This window comes from Bos indicus, chromosome 8 (assembly GCF_029378745.1).
Source record: "Bos indicus isolate NIAB-ARS_2022 breed Sahiwal x Tharparkar chromosome 8, NIAB-ARS_B.indTharparkar_mat_pri_1.0, whole genome shotgun sequence".
Taxonomy (NCBI): Eukaryota; Metazoa; Chordata; class Mammalia; order Artiodactyla; family Bovidae; genus Bos; species Bos indicus.
The window spans coordinates 64285133-64307466 of record NC_091767.1 but is presented as its reverse complement, the minus strand read 5'-3'; the positions used below and the strand labels follow the sequence as shown (position 1 = coordinate 64307466).

The following is a 22334-nucleotide window of genomic DNA, read 5'->3' as shown; positions in this document are numbered from 1 at the left end:
ACCCATGGCTGATTCATGTGAATATATGGCTATTTTTTTTAGATTAAAAAAGAAGAAGAAAAGAAAAAAAAAGAATAAATACTGTGGAAATCTAGTTATACTCAAGAATAGGCAAATCTAATCCAAAACTATGAAAGTCAGAATACCAGCTACATCTTGAAGATGGATGTAGTTATTGACTGAGGAAAGGGAGGAGGAAATTTTCTGGATTCTGAGATGTTGTATATCTTGATCAGAGTGATAGTCTCATGGATGTAATAATATGTAAAAATGTACTGAGCTATAAACTTAAAATGTATGTCTTTTACTAAATGTTATGCCTCAATCACTTATAAATATTATGTTATGTTATGTTCTATTATATTATATATGGACTTCCCTGAGTCAGGAAGATCCCCTGGAGAAGGGCATGGCAACCCACTCCAGTATTCTTGCCTGGAGAATCCCATGGACAGAGGAGCCTGGAGGGCTACGGTCTTACTATTTTATGCCTCAGTCATTTATATGTATACATATAGACATTATATATATAAGCTGTATATTTATATGTATATATATAATTACTCTGTGTTTTTTTTTTTTATAGTCTATAGATGAGAAAACTACAAACCAAAATTTGAGCTGTGGTTGATTCAAATTGGTGAGATGATGGTGAATTTTTAACCTCCTTCTTTATATTATATTGGCTTTCCCAGATATTCTGCACTGAACATATCTTGCTTATGTAATGAGATTAAATATATTAAATGTTATTTTGAAAGTAATAACCCTCGAGGTGAAACATTTGGCAAGCACGCGGTAGGTGGCTCTCTTCCCAGAGGGGACAGAGCCTGCTCACAAGTTTTGTCCTCTTGGATGCTGAGGACATAGGTTTTAGGAGTCCTGATCTAGGTCTTTAGGATTTTAGCACAACTAAATACAGTCTCTGGCCCACTGGAGGCTGTGAGATTGTGTTGCCAGAGGAACCTTAGGACTTTCCTCTCAGTCCTGAGGGAAGGAGCCTCCGGGGCTCTGAGAGCTCACTGTGCTGATTCTCACCCTGGCGGCATGAGAACTCGCCTGACTCTGGTCTCCTGCATTTCTGACCTCTTCCAATGGGGATTCTGTGCCCACCCCCACCCACCGCCTCCAGACTTAGGGTGATTTCATGACCCCTCACCTCCTCCATCAGCGAGAAGGACCTGCCAGCTTATGCTGTTTGGGGCCATGGTGAGGTAGAGGGAGCAGACAGGGGAAGTATTAAAGCAAAAACAAAGCCAGATTAAACCTTGTAAACCTAAGGAAGGAAGAAAAGGGAAAGTGGAGGAACCTCTTCCGGCCTTGGTGTTCTCACTGGAAGTGGGCTGTTGTGAGGTTCACATACCAATGAGCATATGGAAAGCACTGGAATTGAGGGCCGGTTTATGTTCTCATTTTGCTGACAGGTTGGGAGATGCAGGCGGGTGGCATGGCTGACTCCCCCTCCCTCTCCTACATTCCTAATGTCCTTCTCAGCCATCACAGCCTGCACACAGCAGGGGGTGAGATACATTTTGTGTGTGTGTGTGTGTGCCCAAAGTCTAATTTCTGCATTAGCAAAATCAGGGAGGTCATGTGATGAATATTTGCCTGTGATGCATAAATGTATTTTGAATTTCCAGCCTGGATCCTCAAATCACTTCCCCCTCCCTCCAGTCTCCTCTCCCACTCCCGACACACAGACTCCCACAGCAAAGTCATGTGAGGCCTTCTCAGGTTGAGCCCAGGAATGAGCCGGCAGCCCGGCTCTGCCCTGTGACACACACAACCTCCAGCAGTCACATGGCCTCCAGCTGCCACCACCTGCCCTCTGTTCCAAGCCCAGTGCCCTCTCCCTGGCAGCCTTCCCAAGCTGACTCGTCCCTCCAGGCTCCGAGCTTGGCAGGCAGCAGGGCAAAGGGACAGAAGGTACACAGCCAACAGGCTTGGACAGCTCTGGTCTCAGCCGACCTCGGTGGCACCCCATCCAGGAGTCTCCTCAGCACCACGTGATGTGCCCCACAGTGGATTAGGTGCCTTGCTGGCCTGGTACAGAGGTGGACAGAGCTGTTGGCTGCTGGCTCCGGGAAGCCAACCCCAGCCAGAGCCCCCGTGAGCAGGGAACTGGAGGCACAGGTGCTGAGATGAGGCTGTATGGGAGCCAAGGACACCATCCAGCCATGTGCCTCGTGGAAAGGCTGGAAGCCAGGCACTGCCCAGCCTTAGAAGGAGAGAAGAGAGCAAATACAGGAGGGGCCATTGGTATACATATTATACTCAAAAAAAAAAAAAATGGAAAAGAAACAAAAAAAGCTCTAGAGGAGTGGTGTTCAATGGAGAGCAGTTTTGCCACCCAAGAAACATCTGGAAACATTTTTGGTTGTCACAACTGGGGGAATGCTACAAGTATCCAGTGGGCAGAAGCCAACATGTTGTTGCTCAATCCCCTGCAAGGCACAGGACAGTTGCCCCTAACAAAGGCTTATCCATCCCCAGGGTCAGCAGTGCCACAGTTAAGAAACGCAGCTCTAGAGAGAAAGCAACCCTCCTGGGGGAGGTGTGAGCAGGACCCCACAAATGATCCCTTCTGCCCACCCTGTCCCCCTGAGTGAACAGGGACTGTCACACCCAGGCTTGGAAATATTCAGTACCTACCCAGTGCCTTCAGATTTGAACTCAAACCCCTCGGCTCGTGGCACACGAAACCTCACTTCTATGGTATGGCTCGCCCTTCAGCCTCACCTCCTGTGGCACTGGGATCACATTAAGTCATTCACGGTGTCCCAGTACCCCAGACCTTTGCCCCTGAAGGAGGAGCTCCTATGTCTTCTCTCTAGAATGCTGTCCTACTTCCATCAGACCAAGGCTCACCCACCCTTCTGGATTCAGTTGTACCATTTCCTCATTGGAGAAGCCCTGAGAAGTGTGTCTGTCTCTCCCACCAAACTGTGGTCCCCAGTGCCTGGGGTGACCTTGAACAAGGGCACCCAATCTCTCCGTGATCTTGGGGTGGGTGGGCAGGTCTAGGCTATAGTCCCTCAATAGCAGAAGATCCATGGGGAGCTGCAGAAAATGCAGAGAGTGATGTGAGGCCAGGCAAAGCAGGTGAGAAGCAGACACAGGAAAGAGCCTGAGGAACCAGACAAAGAGTATCTGTTAACAAAACACAGAGGAGCAGAGAACAGAAGAAAGATGGTCTGTGCCAGTTCCAGAGGCGGAGTCTGTAAGAGCTCCCAGCCCCCTCCCCCAACCTCCCCCCCACCACCCACCATGGTGGGCCTACAGCATCCAGGCCTGGGTCTGCCACCAGTTGCTTGTCATGTACACGTTATATCAACTGGGAGATTTGGTCATTCACACTTGAGAGCAAGGTCACTTACTTTTCCTTAAATCAACTTCGTGGGGAAGGCAGGGCACAAGAGACATTCCCATTTTACAGCCAAGGAAGCTGAGGCTCGAGAAGGTAAAGAGACCATCTCCAAATTGCCAGTACTGCATCCCTACCTCCTTCCCACTTTGGCTACACCATTCTGAATTAGCCAAGAAAAGATCAGTCAGCTAATTCCCTCACCATTGGTTTAATTTCCATGGGCAATCCCAAAAGACAATGAAAAAGAACAATTCTTCAGTGTCATCTCTTGTGGTGCTCGGTTACACACAGAATTTATTTTTGTACTTTACAGCTATATTGAGATACAACTGTCCTACAATAAACTGCATATATTTAAAGTGTACGATTGGATGAGAGTTGACATGTATATACTCCCACAATGGAGACAATGAACATATATCCACCACCCCTCAAAGTTTCCTAGGGCTCCTTTATTATCCTTCCCGTCCCTTTTCACACACTCATCCTACATACACACAGGCAACCACTGCCTTCTGTTGCTCTTATGGCATCTTCTATCACTTGTATAAATAGGATCAGATAGTATGTACTCATTTTTATAGGGCTTCTTTCAGTCAGCATAATTATTTTGAGAGTCACGTGTGTTGTTGCATGTATCAAAAATTTATTCTTTTTTACTATTGAATGGTATCCCACTATATGAATATACCACAATTTGTCCATCCACCTGCTGCTGTTTTCATTTTGGGGCTGTTAGAAATAGAATTGCCATGAACAGTTATATTAAAATCTCTGAGTGGATGTATGTTTTCATTTTTCTTAGGTAAACACCTAAAAGTAGATTGACTGGGTCACATGTTCAATTGATGTTTAACTTTTTATGAAATTGCAAACTGTTTTCTGAGTTAACTATACCATTTTACATTCCATCAGCAGTGTGTTAGAGTCCAGTTCCTCCACATGCTCACTAACATAAGGTTTGGTCAGTCTTTTTAATTCTAATCATTCTACTAGGTATGGTGGTATCTTACTATGGTGTTTTTGTTTTGTTTTGTTTAATGTATTAATTTACTGGTCTGTGCCCAGTCTTATTTGTGGGAACTTCAATCTTCATTACAGCATGGGATCTTTGGTTACAGCATGCAAACTCTTGGCTGTGGGATGTGGGATCTAGTTTCCTGACCAGGGGTCGAACCCAGACCCCCTGCATTGTAAGTTCAGAGTCTTAGACACTGGACCACCAAGAGAGTCCCTCTTCAGTTCAGTTCAGTTCAGTCACTCAGTCGTGTCCAACTCTTTGTGACCCCTTGAATCACAGCACGCCAGGCCTCCCTGTCCATCACCAACTCCCGGAGTGCACTCAAACTCATGTCCATCGAGTCAGTAATGCCATCCAGCCATCTCATCCTCTGTCGTCCCCTTCTCCTCCTGCCCCCAATCCCTCCCAGCATCAGGGTCTTTTCCAATGAGTCAACTCTTCACCTGAGGTGGCCAAAGCATTGGAGTTTCAGCTTTAACATCAGTCCTTCCAATGAGCACCAGGACTGATATTTAGAATGGACTGGTTGGATCTCCTTGCAGTCCAAGGGACTCTCAAGAGTCTTCTCCAACACCACAGTTCAAAAGCATCAATTCTTTGGCACTCAGCTTTCTTCACAGTCCAACTCTCACATCCATACATGACCACTGGAGAAACCATAGCCTTGACTAGACAGACCTTTGTTGGCAAAGTAATGTCTCTGCTTTTCAATATGCTATCTAGGTTGATCATAACTTTCCTTCCAAGGAGTAAGCATCTTTTAATTTCATGGCTGCAGTCACCATCTGCAGTGATTTTGGAGCCCCAAAAAATAAAATCTGACACCATTTCCACTGTTTCCCCATCTATTTCCCATGAAGTAATGGGACCAGATGCCATGATCTTCGTTTTCTGAATGTTGAGCTTTAAGCCAGCTTTTCCACTCTCCTCTTTCACTTTCATCAAGAGGCTTTTTAGTTCCTCTTTGCTTTCTGCCATAAGGGTGATGTCATCTGCATATCTGAGGTTATTGATACTTCTCCTGGCAATCTTGATTCCAGCTTGTGCTTCTTCCAGCCCAGCATTTCTCATGATGTACTCTGCATATAAGTTAAATAAGCAGGGTGACAATATACAGGCTTGACGTACTCCTTTTCCTATTTGGAACCAGTCTGTTGTTCCATGTCCAGTTCTAACTGTTGCTAAAGTCCCTCTTACTATGGTTTTAATTTGCATTTTCCTAATAACTAATGACGTTGAGCATCTTTTCATGTGTTTATTTGCCATCCATATATCTTCAATTGGTGAAGTGTTTATTCAAAGAAAAAGTTTTCAAAGAGTATTATATTTGTTTATATCAAATGTAATAAAGTACATAATTTTGAACATGGCCTTTGGAAACTGTCAGATCTGGTTTCACATTCTGGCTTGGCCACTTACTGTGCTACTTAGGATGAATGGCTTACCTTCTCTGAACTTCATTTTCCTCTTGTGAAGGTAATAGAACCCGATAAGGTTTAAATGAGAATCAATTAATGCCTTTAAAGTATAACTCAAGGTCTAGCATATAGAACACAAATAATAATAATTATCATAGTAATAGCATTCTAACATTCTAATCAGTCTAATTTGAATTATGACAAACAAGACCTTAACATACCTCAAAAACTAATCTCTGTGAGAATTAAATGATGTCTCATGTTCAACACAGTAGATATACAATATCTTTTTCATCACTAGGCGAAAATAGGATTTAGTAGAGGTCTAGTATGTCAGTGCTGAAAGAGTCCTTAAGAGATATTTAAACCAACTCTATGCCTTAGCTCTTGAACTGTGGTGTTGGAGAAGACTCCTGAGAGTCCCTTGGACTGCAAGGAGATCCAACCAGTCCATTCTAAAGGAGATCAGCCCTGGGATTTCTTTGGAAGGATTGATGCTAAAGCTGAAACTCCAGTACTTTGGCCACCTCATGGGAAGAGTTGCCTCATTGGAAAAGACTCTGATGCTGGGAGGGATTGGGGGCAGGAGGAGAAGGGGACGACAGAGGATGAGATGGCTGGATGGCATCACTGACTCAATGGACATGAGTCTGAGTGAACTCTGGGAGTTGGTGATGGACAGGGAGGCCTGGCGTGCTGCAGTTCATGGGGTCACAAAGAGTCGGACACGACTGAGCGACTGATCTGATCTGATCTGGTGCTTTAGCTCACATCTTCTGGAAAGCAGAGCCTGAGGCAAGGATATAAGACTGGAACCTTACTTGGGAGGTACAAACTTAGGGTGGTTAGGGTGAGGAAAAGATTCAGAAACAAGACAAAGGAAGACGCAGGAGCTATCACGCAGATAACCCCTACCCAGTGGCTACTCAATGAAGCACCAAAGAAACACGGCAGGTCTCTCAGCAGGCATGATCTCTCAGCACACGGAAATCCCCTGAAAGGTTTCCAAAGAGAAATCACACTTCGCCGAAGTCCAAAGAGGGGAAGAGTAGGGTGCATGTATCTGTCAGTTTCCCTCCCATGGTCAAGGCTAACCCCACAGTGCACAAACTCCCCTGCACTTCCAGACTGTGTCACCCAACACCGTGATGGTTGCTCAGGAAAACATCCCCACATCCTGCCCTGTCGCCTTTCACCCGAGTCCAGAACTGAACGGGCAGCTTAGTTAGATCAGATGCCAGGGAAGGGAAAGAAGAAGGTGTGCAAGACTCATGTCCTGCTTAGGCTGGGCACCTGCAGAAACAAGCCCCGAGTCTAAGATCTAAGCGCAAGAGGTTTTGATAGGGAATGGAATCCAGGAAGCAGCGCTGGAAGAGTAGAGAGGGGAGACGGAGGAGGAAGCTGACACATGGTATGGTGATGAGGGGGCTACTGTTGTGGGCATCTGGGGCTCAGTCCTACCACAACATCCAGGAGACAATAGGAAACTCATTTCACGTTTGTCCCACCTGCAAGCTGAGGGAGCTGGGATAGCTATCTCCAACCATTTGTCATCGGCTGAGGGCTGCTCCCGGGCACATCAATTTCCATAACCCCTCCCCCAAGGGAAGGAGGAGAGTCCCAGTTGCTGGCAGTAGGATGCCTTTGGCATGTCCTGGAATGGTGAAGGCAGCATCTGCTACATCATGCGTGCATGATTAGTTGCTCAATTGTGCCCAACTCTTTGGGACCCTGCCAGGCTCCTCTGTCCATGGGATTCTCCAGGCACAAGTACTGGAATGGGATGCCATTTCCTCCTCCAGGGCATCTTCTCTACCCAGGGACCAAACCTGAGTCTCCTGCATTGCAGGCAGACTCTTTACCACTGAGCCACCGGAGAAGCCCATCTGCTACATGAGGGGTCAGCAAACTATTTCTTAAAGGGCCAGAGAGTAAATATTTGAGATTTACAGGCAATGTTGTTTTGTCATAACTAGTCTACTCTGGTGCTGTAGCTCAACCACAGACACCGTGTAAACAAATGGGATTGGGGCTTTGTCCCAGTAAAACATTATTTAATAAAACAGGCTGCCAACCTGCAGGCCATAGTTTGCAGACCCTGCTCTACATGTACGAAGTATCCCATTTTGCAGACAGAGAAACTAAGGCCTGGTAGAGGAAACTGGTTATAAATGAGCCAGAGTCACATCTCTGACCTTCTGCCCGATATTTTCTCCACTGTTTCTTGTTAACCTTTTTACTGAGGCCTTGGTATGATTTTTAGGAGACTTTCAGCTAGAACTCTTCCAGGGAGAGTCTATGTAACCCATAAGTCTTACCTGGCAGTGGTTTGTTTCCTCTTAGTGGCCAGAGAGGCCTCAGGGACTGAAGCCATGCAGCATCCAGGATCGCTCAGAGCAACTTCGGGGAGCCTTCCCGGGCCAGGCCCCCTTCCATCAGACCCTTGGCAGCTTTGGCAGGAACATCTCCCAGCAGCGGCCACAAAGCACAGAGTGAAAAAGCAGTTAGAACTTTGGAGCCTATAAAAAAAACCTAAAAATATCCAGGAATGTGTGCACATATGTGGCCCTTCTGTGATCAAAACATCTGGGGAGAAGATCAAATGCTCCTGCGTTAATTTGCCTAAAATTCTGTGAGGACTTGGGAAAGGAAGTTGCAAGTCATTGACTTTACTGGAGGGAAGGACGTCAAGAGTTTTGTGTTTTTTTTTAAGACAGAGTAGGTTATGCGCATGCAGAAACCTCCCCTGGGAGAAGTCCTGGACCTGGTTTCCTTGGGATTCTGAGGATTGTTTCTCATAACGGGGGAGGAAAGTTCATTGGCTACAGGCTCAAATTCCTGATTTTTTTTTTAAAGAAGATAAAAATACTAAATCCCTCAAACAGAACATTAGGAATGGGTGATAATATAGTGAATCACTAAATGTTGGATTTGTAGAAGGCCTAGTGTGAGCCGTGCATTTGTCAGATGAGGAAACTGATACTAAAGAGAGCTTTCCTGATATCCCAAGGAAGGTGGCAGAGAAAGGGCTGACATGAATTCGTCCTGACTCCCAGACCAGTGGTGCACTGGGAGAAGAGTTGGAGGAAAGGATCAATCCTGGTTCCTCGAATTCTGAGTGCTATGACCAACCTAGACAGCACATTAAAGCAGAGACATTACTTTACCAACAAAGGTCTGTCTCATCAAAGCTATGGTTTTTCCAGTGGTCATGTATGGATATGAGAGTTGGAGTATAAAGAAAGCTGAACACCGAAGAATTGATGTTTTTGAACTGTGGTGTTGGAGAACACTCTTGAGAGTCCCTTGGACAGCATGGAGGTCCAACCAGTCCATCCTAAAGGAAATCAGTCCTGAATATTCATTGGAAGGACTGATGTTGAAGCTGAAACTCCAATACTTTGGCCACCTGATGCGAAGAGCTGACTAATTGGAAAAGATCCTGATTCTGGGAAAGATTGAAGGTGGGAGGAGAAGGGGACAACAGAGGATGAGATGGTTGGATAGCATCACTGACACAACAGACATGTATTTGAGTAGGCTCTGGGAGTTGGCGATGGATAGGGAAGCCTGGCGTGCTGCAGTCCATGGAGTCACAAAGAGTCGGACACAACTGAGCAACTGAACTGAACTGAACTGAATGACCTTATCTATATGCTGAAGATGGTATTGGTTGGTTTTGTCTATAAGAAGCCAAAACCGGAACCTCTGGATCTTGTGCTATGGACCTATGGGGTCCTTGAAGGGTGAGCCAAGGCAGGCAGATATCCACTCCCTTCATTAGTAATCATGCCCTCAAGCCCTAATAGAACATCCTGGCAATTTGGGCTGGCTGATGTGTGAGCCTAGAATTCCATTTGGCCCCTGGCTTGAATCCTTGGCCAGAAACAGACTAACAATTAACTTCTTTGGCCTTATAAGGTGCCCTTTCCTCAGGCATGCCCTAACTCTGGAGCAGGGAAAGCTAGCCACCCACTAAAGCTTAAGGCAGCCTGACTAAGCCACCCACTACACTCTCTCCAACTGCTTGCCACATTGTGGTTTGCACTGGTCTGAGGAGGACATACAGTGGCTTCTTAGATACTCCACACTTAAAAGAGAGGAAGGCTCGAAGTAGGACCCTTAAAAAATAAGGTGCAAAGAGAGGAGGGTCTAAGCGGAGTCTGCTACTCAGACATCAAAATTTTTCAATTTGCCCATTTTCATGTAAAACTATAATCCAACCATGTCCTTAACTGGATCTCCACCAGACTCGAGACTTAGTACACCCTCTAGAGGCCAACCTTTTTGTTTAACTCCAGTAAGTCCAATGGGCTCAAGACCAGACCCGTTAGACCCATAGATGTCCCCTGCAAGAGAGAGAATCATGAATTACCAACAACAGTCCTAGTAGTATTGGCAATGGGAGTTTGTCTAATCCTTTTCACTAATCTTACATGCCACTTGTTCCTACATAAGGCCATTGAGATGAGAGGTTCATATTCCCAAGATCTTTAGAAAAGGCTGTCTCGTCCTGCCCCGCACTCTCCACACTAAGCTGAAAAGTCCTATTCTCTCACACGAACCACCTAGTTGACAAGCTGAAGACTGCATTTGGACATCCAAAGCGACAAACCATGATCACAGCAGACAAGCCCGCATTTGCCACCGTACTACAAGCTTTCATTGCATCCCCTCCTATTTTAATCAGTGCCGTCTGCCATAGAGAGAAACTCTCTCCAGTCGTCAAAAGCTTCCTATTTTATGTTGATTCTAGCTGTGGGGGCCTTGGGAGGAGGCTAGCTGCGGGAGCTGGGATGGAAACGGGTTTCTTCTTCAGTAGCTGCAGGCAGGCATCTTCTGCTGCAGTAAACTTTCATGCAGCCTTAGTCGGGTCCATCCACAGCTAGCTCTCTTATGTGTCCCACTTTTCCAAAGTTCCAAAAGATCAACAAGACAAACAGCTGTGCCTGGGTTCACTTGCAGAATCTGCAAAACACAGACTTATCTGAAAGCCAAATGCCAGTGACATATGCTAGCTTTCAGGAGGTAAAGACCTGGGATTAAATAAGATTAAATAGCCCCTCCTTAGAGTCCACCTCTGGGGATTGAGGAGCATCCTCAATCAGATATCGGCTTCATCTTCTCTCCGTTTCTGGGGCTACACCGTTCATATTAAATGTCACATGCTCATATTAAAAAAAATAATAATAATCCCAGGGTAGTCTTCATTTGGGAAGTAGGGAAATGGGACAAGAGCTACTTGGTTTGCTTCTAGTCTAGATATTAGACTGGAGGGTAACTCTGAAGTCACATCGATGCTGAGATATGCTTATGATTTCTGCATTCTGTGGGTATGGAACTGATATTGCATTCTTCTTAAAACTTCTTTTGAATAAGGTGACCTGACATCCAAGTTGGCTCAGGAAAATCCAAGTTTATGCCTATTGTCCTGACTTCCTGTCTGGTTTGGCATTTTTTCAGGATGTTATTAATATTTGCGGAGCAGGAGGTGTTACTTCATTTATCCATATATACTGTATACATCTGTCTGTGGAACTTGATTGTACGAAGTGAATTTCTGTGTAGAAATTGAGATTATGTTGCCTAATTTAGCAGATAACCATGGGGAAAATAGGCTGAGTTGCCCATTCATTGCTTTCAGGTCTAGGTAAAAGAGAAGAGGCAAGGATTGGAGAAGAAGCCTCGTGAAAAGTCAGTCAGGACTTTTCTGATACTCTTGACTTTTCTGCCCTAAGGCCATATCCTTAAGTTAAAGAGAGACCTAAAATATGGGGATATATTGGCTGAAGGCCCCAACTTCTGGGGAGGAAAGAAAGCACCATCTTCTACACTGTACCCACAGCAGGAGTTTTCTGACATAGGGAACAGGCACTGTTCTACTGGGGTGCTAAGGTAATGATGGCAAAAGAATAGCCGATTCTAGTCATCTAATATAACTGCTTAAGGCATCGTGTTGAAAAAGACTCTAGATCTGGCAAGAATGAGAGCCGCCATTGATTTGGGATGTTGGCCATGATTCAGGATCAGAGAGCATCTGCACACATCTCAGTAATTTCCCATTTCTGTACTAACAAGAAAAGCTTTCAAAAGGAGGAGAAAAGAACTTAAAACGTCTTTCCTTCCACATGGCATGCCCTATTGGATACTTTTCCTCTTTGGATTGATTATGACTATAGCTTTAGTTGGCTAAGAAGGTCCAGGGGCCACCCTACTTATGAGACAGCTGTCTCCTACCATTAATTTTTTAAGGGTGGGTAGGGTGGGAGGTTTAAGCCTATTGAATCAGATCTTAGGAAAGCAATCTTCCCATTTATGCTCTTTCCCTTCGGTGTGTTCTTCCTTCTTTCTGCTTGTAAGAATGATAGCTCTTAGAATGAGCTAGGATGGTTTTTCATGTAGGACTTACTGCCGGGGACCAGCCCCGGCTGATCCAGGGTATTCAAAGCAGGGACGGCGTCAGCGACCTATTTATTTAAATATTTTATCAAAGATATAAAGAGTAATAGGATGAGGATAGCTCAGTGAGGAAATTCAGTGGAGAAAAGAGGCTGAGTAGCTTGGTTTACGTGGGAGACCAATAAAACTTCAAGACAAGAAGTTTACACCACTTACGTAGGCCGCAGGTGTCCTTCCGTTCTCCCGAAGGAGAGGAGACACTGAGGCCTCCCCGGTCGGATCTTAGAAGCCCAGGCATAATTAGCAAGCATGGCGGGTTCCATGCTCCAGATGGAGACTCAGCCAGAATTTGGGAGAGAGAGCGACATGGGGAGACCAAGTTTCGGTGAACAAGGCCCACACTTTATTTTCCAAAGTAGTTTTTATACCTTAAGTTGTGCATAGAGGATAATGGGGGAAGGGGTGGAGTCATGCAAGGACAGCAGTTCCTGGTCCTAATCGAAGCCAGGCTTTCAAACTTATCATATGCAAAAGTTCAGGTGAATTACATCATCTTCTGGCCAGGAGGCCTGTTAACATTTTAGGAAACTTATCTTTCTCTAAAGGTGATTATTCCAAAGTCAGGCACCAGCCTCCAAAAAAGCATTGGACAAAGCTGCATTCCTATAGGGCAAAGGTGAGGTGGGCTCAATCAAGAAAAGAATTAACTCAAGGGTCCAAGGTTACAAACATTGAGGCTACTACTTACATTTCTATACACCCATTATATCAATCAATACATTGCCAAGGACACAGTAGGTAAGGAGTAAGGAGACTTAGCAGCAAACATTGGCCCAATAAGTGAAAAACCCTTCACCAATACAATTTTTAATCAATCTTTTAACTACTTAAAGGAATCTGTGTTTAGACAGTTTAGAACATCTCCTGCCTCTCACAGTTGGGAGGCTCTGAACAATCACATGGCAGGCTAGAGGATTTCCAAAGGAGTTTGTAGGTTAAACACTGTCACACCCAGGAATTATTAACTGGAGCTGTAAGCTAACTCTTTTTTCAGAGAGAGGTAGTAGGGGACAGCCCCCCATAAAGTCAGAGGTGTAGGTGAAAGCACAAAGCAGAAAGTAGGCAGACTCTGGTTTTGGGGGTAGATGCTCAAGAATTTCCAGGGGGACTCCTGAGGCTCGATCCCGCCTTTGCGTATGCCGAGCCTCCTTCCTCATGACCTTTGCCATGGGCGGAGTTCCTCACGCTGGCTCCTGGCAGTGATAGAATTCCAGTTGAGCTATTCCAGATCCTGAAAGATGATGCTGTGGAAAGTGCTGCACTCAATATGCAATATGCCGGCTCCCGGCAACTTAGTCCATCCAGGACCACAAATTTGGTCCTTATAATTTAGACGTACCTCATCAGGCAGTAAGAGTTGGTACCAGAGCTCCCTCTGTACTTATAAACCTATTTCCTCCGACTAGCTCTGTCCATTTGTACCTTGCTCATAGACCTAGCAGGACTGGTGTTAGACTGAGGTGGGCAGCAGATCAAGGACTCACAGATTTGAGATCGCAGCAAAATATCTTGCCGACTTATGACTCTCACCAGTAATGCATATTTTCCTAGAGATGTAGGGATAAAGACAATGCATATAAAGTGCCTGGGACTCAAGTAACTGCCATGTAGTTAACTATTACTATTATCATTATAATAATGACAGATGTCACTTGGAAGACCAAATCGTTCCTTACCTGCTTTGATTTTGGGTCAGAGTAATAAGTCTTGGCATGTACCAGACGGGAGGATAACGTTCTTGAGAAAATATCTGGACAACAGTAAGCAGTGCATATGTCCTTTAAAGATCCATTAGTGAGAAACTCAATACAAAGCCCATTCTAAACCTCATTGTTCAAGTGAGTGCTTTGAAACATAAATGGAAAGTTTGACATTAGCCACTCTGCTTCCTTGGATTTGTACTCTATGTGTGTGAGAAAGTCATTCAGTCATATTCAACTCTTTGCGACCCCATGGACTTTACAGTCCAGGGAATTCTCCAGGCCAGAATACTGGTGTGGGTAGCCTTTCCCTTCTCCAGGGGATCTTCCCAACCCAGAGATCGAACCCAGGTCTCCCGCATTGCAGGCGGATTCTTTACCAGCTGAGCCATCAGGGAAGCCCATGTACTTTATGAGGTTTTATTATTACTTTTTTTTTTAAACAAATATTCAGGAGCATCTCCAGATAATGCTTGCTTATCAGTTGGCTGAGTTTTAGACATGCACAGACTCCAGATGTGATGTATCCAATCATTAGGAAATTTTGAGGCTTTTTGATAAGCTATTTTCAGGATGGTTAGAAATTATGCAATAGGTATGCTTCCCAGATCCTTCCGTGAAAATAGTCACCTTACAGGTATGGTGGGACTGTGTGGATGAAGTAGCTCTTGGGAATTAACTGGTTCACATCATTAAAAACAACTAATTTGCAGATTTGGGGTAAGTTAGGTTTATAGGCTGGCTATTGATAGGAAAGGAAAAAAAGCTCTGTATTGTGAGTATGTACATTTTCAAGATATGCCAACAAAAATGCTGAAGACCTTGTTCTCCAAGGGAAACTTTGGTAGATAAGAAAGCTAGGGGTGCTGGCCAACCCTGAGCTGTGTAAATAAATGCTGGGCCAAAGATGTTAAAGGGTTACTACTTTTACAAGGAGGGGAAGAACTCAGAAATGGAGGACTCAAAAACATGGGTGATGCCATGACCTGGTAGCTAGGAGAGAGGACTGAGAAGGTGCAGTGTAAGCCCAAGGATGCACAGTATAGTTTTAAGGTTAATTAATGTGAGCTAAAGGGTGTACAGTGTCAATGTCTGCTGTATCAGAAGTTATAAGTTTGGAAGGTGTTATGAAAAATGGGATTTGACCAGGGGAACCGTATATACCCGAAATTTTGCTTTCCCCAATTATCAATAGTTTGTTCCTTAAGAGGAGTTCAAGGAAGACAGATATGGTCAAGAGTACCAAAATATGACATTGACCAAGACTTCAGTACTAAAATCTATTGTAGAATTCCAGTAAGCTAGGCTAGACCATGTGAGGGAATCCCTGTTTCTAATCAGAACAAGCCATATGATTCGTTAATATTTCATTGTACTTAGGGAACTATCCAAAGTAGATATACCTGGGATTGTTGGTATTTGTGTCAAACTTGGCTGTCCCTCTCTCAGGAGTCTTCCCACTCTGGGTCCATCCAGCATCTGGCTCTGCTATTTCTCACCAAGGATAAAACTGAAAAACATAGAGAGGAAGCTAAAGGGAGAAAGATTTTAGCTGATTGAGGAAGAACTTTCTAATGGTCCAGCTCTCCGTGATAGAAAGATTGCCTCTGAAGATTGTTAAGCTCTCTGTCTCTGGAGAGAAACTCATCAAGACCGGTCAACTTTTATTGAAAATGCTGTAGAAAAGTTGAGAAAGAGGATAGACCCTTTCCATTTTTAGCATTATGATTCTGAATCACTTTTCTCCAGGCCTCATCTTTAAAATAATCCCTGAGGTCCACTGCTGCTCTGTAATAATGAAAATTATTATCCATAAAATTATTATCCTTAAAAATGTTGCCACATATTTTGGTGCTTTGTAGGTGAAGAGAACAGAATGAATAAAAGCTTGATAAACAAAAATTTAGGGAATTCATTACCACTAGACCTGTCTTACAAGAAACACTAAAGGGAGCTCTTCAAGCTGAAATGAAAGGACAGTAATTAACAATGTAAATCATATGAACATATAAATCACTGATAAAGAAAAATACTTAAACAAAGGCAGAATTGTCTAATATTGTAATGATACATAAATCACTTTCAACTAGTATAAAAGTTAAAAAAGCATTAAAATAACTATAACTATAATAATTTGTTTTTCATATACAATATAAAAAGATATAAACTGTAACATCAATAACCTAAAATTTGAAGGGACGGAGAAATAAAAGTATAGAGTTTTTGTATGCAAATTTGAAGTTGTTCTCCACTTTAAACAGGATAACTATTAGATATTTTATGTAATTCTCATGGTAACCAGAAAGGAAAAAACTGTAATAAATACATAAAAGATTAAGAGTGAAGAATCAAAGCATACCACTACAAAAAGTCATCAAATCACAAAGGAAAACATCAAGAGATGTGGAAAGAAACTACAAGACAGTCAGAAAACAATGAACAAAATGGCAATCATAGGTCTTACCTATCAGTAATAATTTTAAACATAAGTGGTCTAAATTCTTCAATTAAAAGACACAGGATAACCAAATGGGTTAAAAAAATGATATGTTATCTATAATTAAAAACTCACTGTAGCTTTAAGGACACATACAGGCTGAAAGTGAAGGGATAGAAAAGATACTCCAAGCAAGTGTCTACCAAAAGAGGTCAAAAGTAGATATACTTATATCAGACAAAATAGTCTGATATAGAATAGTCAAAATAGTTAAAAATGGTCATGATGGGGCTTCCCTGTGGCTCAGTGGTAAAGAATCCACCAGCCAGTGTAGGAGACAGAAGTTTAATCCCTGATCTGGGAAGATCCCACATGCTGCGAGGCAACTAAGCCCGTGCACCACAACTTCTGAGCCTGTGCTCTAGAGCCTGGGAACCGTAACTCCTGAGCCCATGCGTCAAAACTGCTGAAGCCCACTTGATCCTGTGCTCCACAAGAGAAGCCACTGCAATGAGAGGCCTGAGCACAGCAACTACAGATAGCCCTGGCTTCCCTGCAATCAAAATAAAGCCCACACAGCAACAGAGACCCAGCACAGCCAAAAATAAAGACATAGATAAAAATTCTTTTTTAAAACCGTTATGAGATTTTTAAAAAGTCATTATACAGTTGACCTTTGAACAATGTGGATTTGGATTGAATGAGTCCACTAATATGTGAATTTCTTTCACCAAATGCCCTACAGTACTACACGATCCACCTACACGATCCACAGTTGGTTAAATCCAGTGGATGCAGAACTGCAAATATGGAGGGCTGCCTATAAAGTTATATGCAGACTTTCATCGCTACAAAAGGTTAGTGCCCCTAACACTTGCATATTTTAAGGATCAATTATATAATAAAAAAGGGCCAATTCATGGAGAGGATATAACAATTTAAAATATTTGTCACCCAACATTCAGAGCACCTAAATATATGAAGCAATATTAAAAGAACTGAAAGGAGAAATAACAATACAGTGATAGTAGGAGACTTTATTATCCCACTAACAACAAGGGGTAAAACTAATAAGAAAGCAGCAGATTTATACAACACTATAGACCAATCCTAAAGGAAATCAATCCTGAATATTCATCGGAGGGACTGATGCTGAGGCAGAAGCTCCAATACTTTGGCCACTTGATGCAAAAAGCCAACTCATTGGAATAGACCCTGATGCTGGGAAGGATTGAAGGCAGGAGGAGAAGGGGATGACAGAGAACAAGATGGTTGGATGGGATCACTGACTCAATGGATATGAGTTCGATCAAGCTCTGGGAGACAGTGAAGGACGGGAAGCCTGGCATGCTGCAGTGAAGGGAGTCGCACAGAGCTGGACATGCCTGGGCAACTGATCAACAACATAGACTAGTCACAGGCCACACTGAACATTCTCCAGAAAAGACTACATGTTAGGCTACAGAATAAGTGGTTACAACTTCAAGAAGGCTGATTTCACATCATATATCTTTTTCAGTCACAATGGTATGAATCCATAACAGGTGGAAACTTGGAAATTTTGCAATACATGGGAATTAAACACATACTGCTAAACAACCAATGGGTTAAGGAAGAAATCAAACAGAAATCAAAAATATCTTGAGACAAACAATGGAAATACAGCATACCAATATTTATGGGATGCAGCAAACACACTTCTAAAAGGAAAATTCATAGCTATAAACACCTATGTTAAGAAAAAAAGAATAATCTCAAATAAATAACATAACATTTCAAGAAAGTAGAAAAAGAAGACCAAATTAAGCCTAAAGTTAATAGAAGGAAGGAAATAATAAAAGACTTGAGCAGAAATAAGTGAAATGGACAATAGAAAAACAGTAGAAAAGATCCATGAAATTGTTTGTTTTTGAAAGACAACTAAAATTACCAAACCTTTAGCTAAACTAAGAAAAATAGGGGTCATCCAAATAAATAAAATGATAAAAAGAAGACATTACAACTGACACCACAGGTGTCAGAAGGATCGTAAGAGATTGCTATAAACAATTATACAGCAACAAATCAGATAATCTAGAAGAAATGTTTAAATTCCTAGAAATGTGCAACCTACAAAGATTGAATTATGAAGAAATAGAAAATCTGAACAATAGCAAGTAAAGGGATTGAATTAGTAATCAGAAACCTCTCAACCTCCCGGTAGAAACCAGACAGCCTCACTGGTGAATTATATCAAACATTTAAAGAAGAATTAATGCCAATCTTCCTCAAACTCTTCCAAACTTGAAGAGGAGGGTACACTTCCAAGCTCATTTTATGAGGCTAGTATCATTCTGATACCAAAGCCAGATAAAGACTCTAAAAGAAAAGAAAATTACAAACTAGTAAACTGATGAACATGATATAAAAATTCTCAACCAAACTCTAGCAAAACTGAATTCAACAACACATTAAAAGAACCACGATCAAATGAAATTTATCCCTAGGATATAAAAACAGTTCAACATACACAAAGCCATATGTATGACACATCACATTAACAAAAATGAATGGTAAAATCATATGATCATCTCAAAAGATGCAGAAAAAGCATTTGACAGAATTCAACATTCTTTCATGATAAAAACTTTCAACAAATTAAGTATAGAAGTAACATATTCAACATGATAAAAGCTATATATGACAAGCCACTGGTTAACATCATATTCAGCAGTGAAAAGCTGAAAGTGTTTTCTTTAAGATCAGGAACTAAACAAGTGTTTTATCCAAGATCTCACCACTTCTATTCAACCTGCTACTGAAAGCCCTAGCCAGAGCAGTTAGGCAAGAAAAAGAAGTAAAAATATCCAAGTTGAACAGGAAGAAGTAAAATTGTCTGTATGTATATACAATGGAATATAATCCAGGCTTTTTTAAAAAAGGAAAGAAATCCTATTTGCAACAACATGGATGAACCTTGAGGGTATTATGCTAAGTGAAATAAGTCAGACAAAGAACAACAAATGCTATACGATCTCACTTATATGTGGAATCTTAAATAAAAGTTGAACTCCTAGAATCAGAGTAGAAAGGTTGTTGCCAGGACTGGGAGGATGGGGAAAATGGAGAGACCCTTGTCACAGGGAACAAACTTTGAATTATAAATAAGTTCTGAGGATCTAATGTACAGTATGGTGACTGTAAGTAACAATACCATATTTTGCAAACTTGAAATTTTCTGAGTAGGTCTTAAATCTTCTCACCACAAAAAAAAAGAAAAGAAACTATCTGAGGTGATGGATGTGTTAACTTTATTGTGGTAATCATCACACTACATATAATATATTAATATATAATTTTTCATGTTGATATTCCATTTGAAGGAAAACCATTGGATGTCCATTAAGTGAAAGGGAAGAGAGGCCAGTAGGGAAAAGGAAAAAGTAAAATAGCAGACTGCATTGTCATTATTAGAGATAAATATGAGGTCATTATGATTATTATAAAGAATAATGTATCTGCATGTATCATTCATTTTGTCTAATGTTTTATCTATTCATGCTTTTCCCTCCAGAAATAATTTGCCTTCACATGGTATATAATCCAGTTTCCCAAGCCGCTTTAGGAGATGCCAAATATTTAATGACATCCCACCTAGAAACAATAAATACATTTGAGTCAGTCAGACTCCTGGGGAAAGGGATACTGAAAATTTGATGAAAGGGATTAATAAATTATAACCAGGCTATTAAGATGTGAATCACTAAAGACTCCTGACACTCTTTTCCTTTTTCTAATTAGAATTAAGAAACAAATAAACAGACTCACTTCCCTGTGCTTAGATTTCCTCCCCTTCCTTTCTGAGGCCAGTTGGTTGGTCTAGTTCATGAACTTTCATTTAGACGTTAGGATGGCTTTAATCAGTCTGCAGTAAGGGTCTGGACTGCTCAGAGGCAGTACACAGGTGCTTTAAATCAGACGCTGTGACCATATTGGTGAGATGCCAGTCACACAGCTGGGAACAGGGAAGAGCCAATTTGTAGGCCATGGGGTTTCTTCCCAATCAAAGTGCTCCTACCAATGGATCTCAGGGCCTACTTCAAGCTGGCATAGACCCAGGCTTCCTAAAAGGAACCTTAAGATTGTCTCATCCACCCCTTTTTTGTATAAGCAGAAATTTACAAAAGTTTGAAACTTGTCTCAAAGGAGAGGGAGCAGGTTGTCCAAAGTTACACAACTTTTGATACCAAGGCTCACTAAAGAACTTGGGTCTCCTGACCCCTGGACTGCTGCTGCTCTCTCTCCATCTATTTCTATATCTATTGCAGGGCCCAGATCCAACAGCTCTGAACTCCCCCATCCAGTCACTGGACCACCTCTAGAACACAGCATCAGAGGACAGCTGTAGGATCTCACTTACATGTGGACTCTTAAAAGGCTGAACTTATAGAATCAGAAGACAGCTAAAGCCTCACGTAACGGAAGACTATCCTTGCGCCCCACTGTGGGTGAAAGATCCATGTCTCCTCCCTCTGAATACCTCATGTGGAGCCCGGACATCACACTCATTTGGTATGAGTGCCTACACTCTGTCACTCACCTTTGCATCCTAGAGCCGGACCAGTGCCCAGGAAAGGAGTCCATGGGGTAAAAATCACTTAAATGAAAGAATCATGAGAGTTTATCTAATTTCAGAATAATTTCTTTTCTTTTTTTTTTTTTTTTAGTGCACAGTGATGCAATGTCAAGATTGGTTAAAAATGTGTTTTCCTCCAATATTTCATGGATTCTTCTTCAAGACAAATTTTCAATAAACTTTTGCTCAGGTTTTCTATATTGATGCTAGGTAAAAAGGAAAGTAAACACAGGAGCCACCATCCTCTGGGGCTCACAGTCTAGTGAAGGAAACCCATGTCCAGACGGTTGTGATCTGGGGTGAAGGTACACCATGAGAGGGTGAATCATTGAGGGACGTGCAGATCAGAGGCACGGCAGAAGTGACACTGAGCTGAGGGTTGAAGGATAAGTCAGTGATGACAAGGTGATGACAAGGAAAGGTGTTTCAGACAGAAGGAACAACATGTACAAAACCATGAAATGAGATGGCGTGAGAAAGCATGCCCGAAGATGTAGGGAAGAAGGAAACTGGCAAATCTTAAACAAAAGAAATCCCATTTGTTTGTTTCTCTGCTTGTTTGCTTTCCCAGAAGAGGTCATTGTTGAATAGAGGAAGAAGGATTGGATTTGGAAATTGAATAGCTCAAAACAATAATGAGTCTGTTTATATTAGCTGAGTTTATATTGTACATGCCAGGCTCGGTTACACAGCTACCACATGCTGGAGAATATATGTTACCCCTCACCATTTAGAGCTGGGGAAACTGATGCTCAGTGAGTACTAGCAGGACTGTTTTGCTTCTTGCTCCTGTTTGTTGAGACCCTGGGATGTAGCATAATCCACCACTTAAGACACAGTACAAGGCTATATGATCCCGATCCTGGTAGAAGTTTCCTTCTGTCATAAAAAGCTGCAATCTCTACTTCTTCCCTGAATGTCCACGATGACTTCTGCCAGAGGATACAGGAATATCGCAGAGCCTTCCAAAGCATGGGAGAACACTGCTCCACCCACTCTCCTGCTCACGCGCCTCTCAGCAAACTTTCCTCATAGGCCTGGAAGTGTGCCCCTTGGGGTGTGGGGGAGCTGGGATTGCCCTGCCTCTCCCATTTTCCCAAGTACTTGCTCCCCTTGTCCCATCCACTTGTGTCTTCTTCAGATACTCCCATTCACTCAGCACTTCTGGCTCCTCAGATTCACAGTTACTGTGTCAAACTTAGAGCCTCTCACCTTTTCCAAGGAGGCCCCATCCCCTTGCACACAGAATCACTCCTTCCGCTGGGCACTCCCTGCCCTTGGGGGCTTCCCTGAGAGTTGTCAGAGCTCAGTTTATTC

At 42.7% G+C, this 22334-nt stretch overlaps 1 long non-coding RNA gene across 2 annotated transcripts in view; it reads left to right on the top strand.

The window, feature by feature from the left end:
• Window positions 1-22334, top strand: part of LOC139184578 (uncharacterized) — a 498707-nt gene that overhangs the window by 470774 nt on the left and 5599 nt on the right. For both annotated transcript variants that reach the window (XR_011568117.1, XR_011568116.1), the window contains one exon: window positions 20710-21028. This is a non-coding gene — a long non-coding RNA (uncharacterized lncRNA). The remainder of the gene's footprint in view (window positions 1-20709; window positions 21029-22334) is intronic.